This window comes from Cyanistes caeruleus, chromosome 16 (assembly GCF_971803275.1).
Source record: "Cyanistes caeruleus chromosome 16, bCyaCae1.hap1.1, whole genome shotgun sequence".
NCBI lineage: Eukaryota > Metazoa > Chordata > Aves > Passeriformes > Paridae > Cyanistes > Cyanistes caeruleus.
Window position 1 is genome coordinate 3,443,204 of NC_141716.1, and position 7,926 is coordinate 3,451,129.

The 7,926-nt window shown below is 46.2% G+C and overlaps 2 long non-coding RNA genes across 2 annotated transcripts in view; one reads left to right on the forward strand and one right to left on the reverse strand.

Annotated features, from left to right (window-relative positions):
* LOC147650129 (uncharacterized) overlaps positions 1-2,511 on the forward strand; it is a 65,490-nt gene extending 62,979 nt beyond the window's left edge. The window contains exon 5 of the long non-coding RNA XR_015277042.1: positions 84-2,511. This is a non-coding gene — a long non-coding RNA (uncharacterized LOC147650129). The remainder of the gene's footprint in view (positions 1-83) is intronic.
* A 51-nt stretch (positions 2,512-2,562) lies between these two features.
* On the reverse strand, positions 2,563-6,115 carry LOC147650131 (uncharacterized). The gene is made up of 2 exons (XR_015277043.1): positions 6,026-6,115; positions 2,563-3,050 (listed from the first exon to the last, which is right to left on the reverse strand). It is a non-coding gene; the product is annotated as an uncharacterized LOC147650131 (long non-coding RNA).
* Positions 6,116-7,926: the final 1,811 nt, after the last annotated feature.

Genomic DNA, 7,926 nt, shown 5'->3' on the forward strand with positions numbered 1-7,926 from the left:
TTTCAAAACTATCTCTGTACCAGAGGATTTGAAATATTTCTTACCTGAGGCTACCTGTCAATAACTACTGTTATTCTTTGCAGCTGCAAACACCTTCAAAATAAAGGCAAAATTCCAGATGAGTGTGATTCCAGCTTCAGCGTTAAGATACGTGAAGAATTTATTCAACTTACTCCTGCATCTTGTTGAACAAAGATAAGTTGTTTTCATGCCCATAGTTTTTGGACAGTTGTGTCAAACCTTTGGCTATACCTAACCAAAGATCTGCTAAACCCAGATGCATCATGGGGTAAGTAAGTTTAAATCATGCCAGTGTCTCCACAAAGAAGGAAACACTCTGCATCACAAGCAGCCAGCTTTGTGGCTTGAGGGATCAACTGGGAATACCTAGGCAAGGATGACCAGAAGGTTTCTGCACGGAAGAAGCTAAAGGAAGGCACTCTAACAGAGGGAATTTAGCCATCACCAACACTTACCGAGTGCATCATTAGAAAAAAAACCAAAAGTATCTGTAATTCCAGTCTCTGCACTCCCTGTCTTCAAATAGGTTCCAAAGGCAACTTGAATTCTTCACCCTGATGCTGGCATGCTCGGAGTGCCATTGGAAGCCACTGCTGGCAGTCGCTGTTATCACAGCCCCAGCTCCCCACGCTGGCAGCAGCAGGAACGCGGCTGTAACTGGATCTGTCCCAGCCCGGGAGAGTCTGGGCAGCCCAACTCCCAGCTCCACTGCACAGCAGATATCTGCCCTGCACACTAACTATAGACTTGATGAAACATTATCATACATGAAGGACTAATTAGGTGTGCTGGGCCATTAGCCATCTCTGAACACTGACTGATGAAAAACGTAATTAATGGCAGCTTTCATAAACAGACTGCAGAATGGAGAATTGAATTAAAAGGAAAACAGCTGTTGCTAATGGAAATAAGGGCCATTTCTTGATTAAAATATCTGCCTGTCTTTCCGTGGGAGTTTTTCCAGAGTGGTGGGATGGAAGAGTGTAATGAGATCTGGGAGCAGAGAATCTGCAAAGCTTCCTGCTGAAGAAAGTACGACTTCTCTGGCTGGTGAGTCACAATGTTTTCCTTTTGCAGATTGGAGCAGGGGAAAGAACCATACAATTGCCTTGTTCATCTTGCTGCCAGTCTGAACAGCTTTATAAACCTTGGGGATCAACCCTGACATGTAGGAATCCAGCTCAGCTTTAACATAATGTGATATTTCATTTTACATGAACCCACAGATATAGGATGGTCTAGAATTCAAAACCTACTTACTAAGGGCCTATACAGTAGCACCAAGCTCTGAATCCAGGAGGCATCTCCACAAATCCCACTTAAGCACATCTATTGATTCTGAAACCAAGCTGCAGCAGGAATACACAGCTGAGAGCATCTATCAAAGAGAGACTTCCACCCAGAGACCGCCACTAGGGACTCAACAAAAGTTTGGTGACATGAGTGAAAGGGTCTGAATGATGGAAAATGTCAGAATCAAGATTTTTTTTCAGGTCATGAGGCCTTTCCTTCATGCTGTGATGACTCTAATTCCCTCTGACAAGAAACACTGCAGGATAAACCTACAGTATGGAAGAGTTAACATCCACGTTTTCATACAGACTGAGCAACACAGCTTCATCTGCCTCCTGTGACAGAAATCATACAGCAGTGGGGTGAAAGGCTCCTTTCTGAGCTTCTGAAGCAATTTACTTCTACATTTACTTCATTTAGCATAAAAATCTTCATGGTGCTTCCAAGTGCCACTGGGACATGCATGACAGTGGACATGGACTTCTCAGTTTTACCCTGTAGGTTTGAGTGTGTCCTCTTCAAGGCTCAAGGATGCTTTAGTGTCTCTTCATATAAAGTGTTGAATGATGGGGTTGGTTCCCTGGGAGGGCACGTGCTGCAGATGAATTTTGGTGTTTCACTGCCAAGCTCTCTCTGTAGATCTGCACCCCACTGTATACCTGGGGCAGGAGAGCTCTGCTCTGCTGCTCCAGCTCCATCAGTCTTACTCTGCCTTGTTCAAAATGATAGATCTTTTCCATCAGTGATGCCTGAGAACTAAGACAAACCCCAAGAAATCCCAAGCCCCACGGAACCTGCTGACAAGGAAACACACACTCCATCCCACCTGTGCCCCGAGGAATGGAGGCGCATGAAAGGCTGCGTTCAGGACGCATTATCAGATTCAAAGTGGAAACTAAAGAGAGAGAAAGGTCTGAAAGATGAACCAGATGGGAATGCCTGTTGCTTTCACCTTTGATCCACGTGGTGCTTTGATGTGGTATTTCAGTCCTTCAGACGAGGTAACTTATCCCAGTCTGCAGCTCATGGCACCTCTGATGGATATAAATGAGGCAGTGAGCCGAGCTCCTGGGCTCTCGCTGAGGCACTGCCACTCAGAGGCATCATTCAGTCCCAGCTCCCTTCCCATGCCCATTTTTTTTCTCTGCCTGCAGAGTCTAAAAGGAAATTCCCTCAAATAAATACAAAAGCACTTGATGTTCATCTAATGGTATTTCAGGGAAAGGAAGCATGAAACCACACAAGTTATTCATCTCCATAAAATGGTTTTATCAGGACCCAGAACACAATTCCTTAGCCTGAGGAGGTCTGATCTTCTTTGTGAGATGTAAATGAATGACATTATGTGCAGAATGGGTGCTGCTTAAGAACCCAGATAGATACAGAGCAGGCATGTGGGAATGATCAGCAAAAAATATTTCCTTTTAATGATGTGCACACTTCTGCTCCTTTGAGGGGGAACAGTATGTGCAGTGAATACTTCAGCACATTTTTCTAGTGATATGGAGGTCTTGATCTGCTGGTGAGGGCTCAGACTCAAGTGTTATTTGTGTAGTGAAAAAGGTTTGCCTCTCCATTGCTCTGTGCATGGAAAACCCTGTGTCCAGGTTTTCCCAACAGCAAAACAGAAACAAAGTCCACGTGCATGTGCTCACCATTTGGGCAACAACCTGACCTGGAAAAACAGGCTTCAAACTTCCTGGGGTTTGCTCCTCTCTGCAGTCAACACCAGAAATCTGTCCCAAAGAACAGAAAGAGAGGTATTAGTTTAAACAAGCCCTCCTCAATGTGCACATGAAACAAATCCTGGGAAGGGAGTAAAGCTGGAGCTGTTCTTACTTGCTACCTCCTGTACAGGCTTTAATTGCACATTATTCATTAATCCTTTGCTCTTCTGAGCAAACAGATCTGTTTCAAGACACTTGTATTACATAAAAAGCCAGAAACCCTTCTGGATGAGTGTGTATGTGCACATTCACCCAAGGGAGCGCTGCTGGTCCTCATTTCTCTGGGCAAGTGCTGTGCTAGAACTGACAGAAATTAGCATCTGTTGTGTGGCTTTGTTGGGCTGGTTTTGACACTGCTTTTATAAAATCCACATGGGAACCCCAAGATAATTGCCTGGAACACTCTCAGTAGTGTCATTTGGAGGGAGATAGGCGGGTATCTGCAGGACTGCTTGGAGCTACAGGAGGCATCTCACTGAGGAGATTCCTCCTCTCACCCCCCAGCATTTTGTGTCTGCTGTCACCTCCCTGTGTTTGCTCTGCTGTCAGACCACATGAAGATTAGATACGAAATTCTGGCTCTACAGCTGCACTGACCACAATGATACAGTTTCATGATCATTAATGGATAGCATCATTCTACTCCTGGGCCATGAAAACAGGAAGGGACTAACAACTGTGTTGCAAGAGAGAGAAAATTCTCCTTGCCCAGGGGTTTGGTCTCTGTAACACAGCTGTCATCATGCTTAAAATGGGAGAAAAGTTATCCAGAAACAGAAATGAGGGAGAGAAAGGTGAAGAAGCAAGTGCAGGGAGCACAGAAATGTGTTCACAGGTCCCTGTGACCCAGACTGCACACTCAGGAGAACCAAACACAACTGTTGCTCTGTTGCTCTTCAGCAGCTCTGTTGTTTTCAATTCAATAGGAATGAATCCTGGTCCTACAGGGAGGAGAATGGGGTAACTGGTGCAGCAGGGAGACCTTTTGAGCTGGATCTGGAGCCAGACTAACAACTGGCCAAAGCGGTCTCTGATAGAACAGTGCCAAAACCAGCTCAGCATTCTTCACCTCCCCTGAGCTTCAGCAGGGACAAACCTGGCTGGGCTGTGCTCAGCCTGGATAACTCAGATGTGGCAGGACCCAAGCCCAGCAGACCCATCGGCCTGGTGGGCACTTGCCAACCTGACACGTCTGAGTTCGTGAACTGCAGCTGGTGCTGGCCCCGGGTCCCATTTTCCCTCGACATCCCGAGCAAAGCGAATCAGGCCTCACCACAGCGCCTGGGAGACCGCGGGCAGGAAGGGATCAAATTCTCCAGTTTTGCCTCAAGTGTGTCACCACATCAGCACACAACTGCTTTGCCTCATGCCAGTGTGTTGTGTCACACCTCATATTTCACACGCTAAAACCCAGCCCGGTGATGCGAGTCCCTTCTCTTGCTGGACCGCTGGTATTTATGGAGATAGCAATTACCAGGAAGCCAGGATTTAGGGCACGCATGGGCTGGTGGTGGCACAGAGCCCTTGCTACTGGTGGGTGGGATTGCTTTACCTCTCCCTGAACTCCAGCCAGGCCACTCAGCACATCTCCAGCCACAAGAAGTTTCCAGCTGTTTTGGTTTGAAGCACCAGAGGAGGGGGAAAAGCGGGGGAGGCTCTATCAGCTCTTCCCAGGGAATGTGGTTCAGTTCCTCGCACCTCATCTCTGGTCAGGAAACTGAGATGGGGATAGGCAAAGCTGCTGAGCCTACTTAGACAGAATACCTCAAGAAAACATGCAGAGCCAAATTATGTCTCACTAACTTCTCCCGGCCCAACACCTTCCACAGCTCTGCTGCAGGGAAGGCAGGGCAGCACTGGGACCTTTTCCTTGGCCTCTGCTATGGAACAGCTCCTGGACTCTCACATGCTCTTGTTCTCAATGGTGGGGAAAGCCACTGCTGTGAGCTGGGACACTGAAGCACCAAGAATAGCAGATTCAGGTGGATCCCAGATTCCACAGTCCTTGTGCCCAGTGTTTCCTGCTGCTGAGTGATTCTGACAGCCTCTTCTATGGATTTTAAGAGGGACACAGTGGAGAGAAGCCAGGGTGAACATTCCCATGCAAAGAAAATGAGGTGGCTGTGTCAGAGTAACTGGAACAGGCTGGATCCAGCCCTCCCTTGGGTGCAACAATTCAGCCACAGGTCTCTGGTTTTTTTCCTGCAACTCACCTCACGGTTTCAAGAAGCCTGAGCCCTCTGTGGTCAATGGTGGATGTACTCCAAGCATAGGAAGATGTGGCCACCACCAAAAAGCACAGCCAACAGGCCCTGGACCACCTTTCCCAGCAGGGATACAAGGGCAGCACAGCACAGAGATGAGGCCACACACCCTGGAGGGCACAGAGCCTCCCAGATCAGCCTACACACAGCAGCAAGGAGGTGTGAGGTCAAAATAAACCTCTGCTCTCTCTGCCCACCGCTGACATCACTCACATCCTGACATCACTCACATCCTGATCCTCTCCCAGCAATGGGCATGACTGGGGAGTTCAGGGCACGGGTCATTGAAGGAGGTATCCACTGTCACTGCAGAGCAGCTGGAGCCCACAGACAGCAGCTGAGGGATCCTGGCCTAAAGCCAGGCACGGGGCCATCAGTAGGAGGCAAACTAGAAGAGTCTGGGCTGTGTGAGTCATCCAAGATCAGGCATCCATGACTCCAGAGGGACGAAACAAGGGCAGCTTGGAGAAAAACCAATTGTTGTGTTTAAACCCAGCAGGCAGCGAAACACCACCCAGCCCTCACTCAATCCCTCATGGTGAGATGGGGAAGATGATTGGAAAAAAGGCAAAGCCTGTGGGTTGAGACAAAGACAGTTTACTAGGACAGAAAAGGAAGGGAAAATAATAATTATAAAAGAATATACAGAACAAGTGATGCACAAAGCAATTGCTTATCACTCACTGAGAGATGTCCAGTCAGTCCCCAAGCAGCACTCACCTCCCCCAGGCTAACTCTCCCCATTTTGTTTGTTCAGCATGGTCTGGAATATTCCTTTGGTCTGTGGGATCAGCTGTCCTGGCTGTGCCCCCTCCCAGTTGCTTGTGCCCTCCTCCAGCCTCCTTGCTGGCAGGGCAGCATGAGATGATGAAAAGTTCTTGGCCACTGCTCAGCAACAACTAAAACATCAATATTATTCTCATCCCAAATCCAAAACACAGCACTGTACCAGCTACTAGGCAGAAAAAAATAACCTTCTTCCAGCTGCAACCAGGACATTGTCAAATCAGCATCACAATCCCTTGCCTCAGTTTCTTCAAACTGAGGACAATAGGATATGTTCCCATGAGGCTCTGGGGAGTGGAAATTCTCAGATGGTGGAGACACTGTAATTCTTTTATCTGGGCAACAGGAGGAAAAAAGAGAAAGAAATAAAACCAGTTCATTTCTTGGAGCTGCTGTTCTGATGTTCCTTGCAATACCTCTGTTTTGATTTCAGATGTATGATCTGCTCTGGGTTTTTTGGTCTTTTTCCTTATTGTGATGCTATTTACGGCAGAAAGGGGATTTCATCACCTCCCCGTGGCCATCCTCAGCAGCTGCTCTTGCCCCCCTCCCTGCCTTGCTCACCTTGGTCTAATAAACTTTCTTTTGCTCAGTCCAGTTTCCTTCCTTGCACATCATCTCTTACATCATCTCTGTACTTATCTCAGGCTCTATCATTTCCTATTTCCAAGCACCTCTGAGAATAGCAATAAACACCACGTACAGCAGTATCTTGGCATAACACAGCGGCTGCAGGCAGCGGTTCTAAGTGACAGAAAACCAGCCTGGAAATCTAAGATTTCTTCACCACAGGACACCCACTTGGTAATGATTTGGCACCAGTTCATTAAGAAAATCAGTATTTAGGGTTCCTCACCCTACAGGAAGATCTAGGCCAAAAAAAAAAGTGAAGATTTGTTAAGCAGGATCCCACTCTTCCGTGCCCTCTGCTGCTCCCAACTGGCATTGAAATTCCCTCTTGTTTCAGAATGATTTATGGCTAAATGCTATCATTATAAAGCAGAACCAGACTACTTCTGGGCAAGATAACACTCATTAGGCAGACTTTCTGACTAGATTTTTTTCACTGTTTCATTGATTATTTTTACATTGTAATGTGCAAAAACCTATTCATGTCTTTATTAGCCTGACTTGTTTCCTACGTTTATGAAAAAGATCTTTCTTTGATAACCGTTGTTATTGCTGGAATGAATGTCAGACCATGATCTACTGTAATACATCTTTCTGAATTGCCTTCTCTAATTTTGTTAGTTGAAAATAAAACAAAACAAACTACCTAATTTAAAGAGATAAAACCTTCTGGAAGTGGAACATTGCCACTAATTAGCATAACAAGAACATAGGTATGAGTTGCTGGGGATACTGGAGTCTAAGCTTCTTTTTCTAACACAAGAAGAGGCATATTTTTCTGGAACAGTCTTTCTTCTCTTACTGAAACTCTACTGCTTTGAGGGAAATTATTGACATTAATCTCTTTATCCAGGATTCCCTTAGGAAAAATGCTGACCAGGATTCAGCAGCTCCAGACTCAGGTTCTGGGTTTGCTATAAATACCCTGTACGACCTTGAGCAAGCTACTGTTGTTCTGTGACTTAGATTTTCCCTCTGTAAAATGGCAGTAATGATGAATCCAATGTTTTATTGCCAGCTCTTACATTAGACATATCTGCAGGAGAACTTCTCACTGAATCTCCTCATGCCTTGGCGCCTCATCTCTAAAAGGGGAATAATAATACTTCTCTTGTCTACTTATTTTGACTACATTTGGTTCATGTTTGGATGTACTTGAAGCACTGTGGGAGTCTGCCCCAGGATGCAAACAACACATTTCTCAT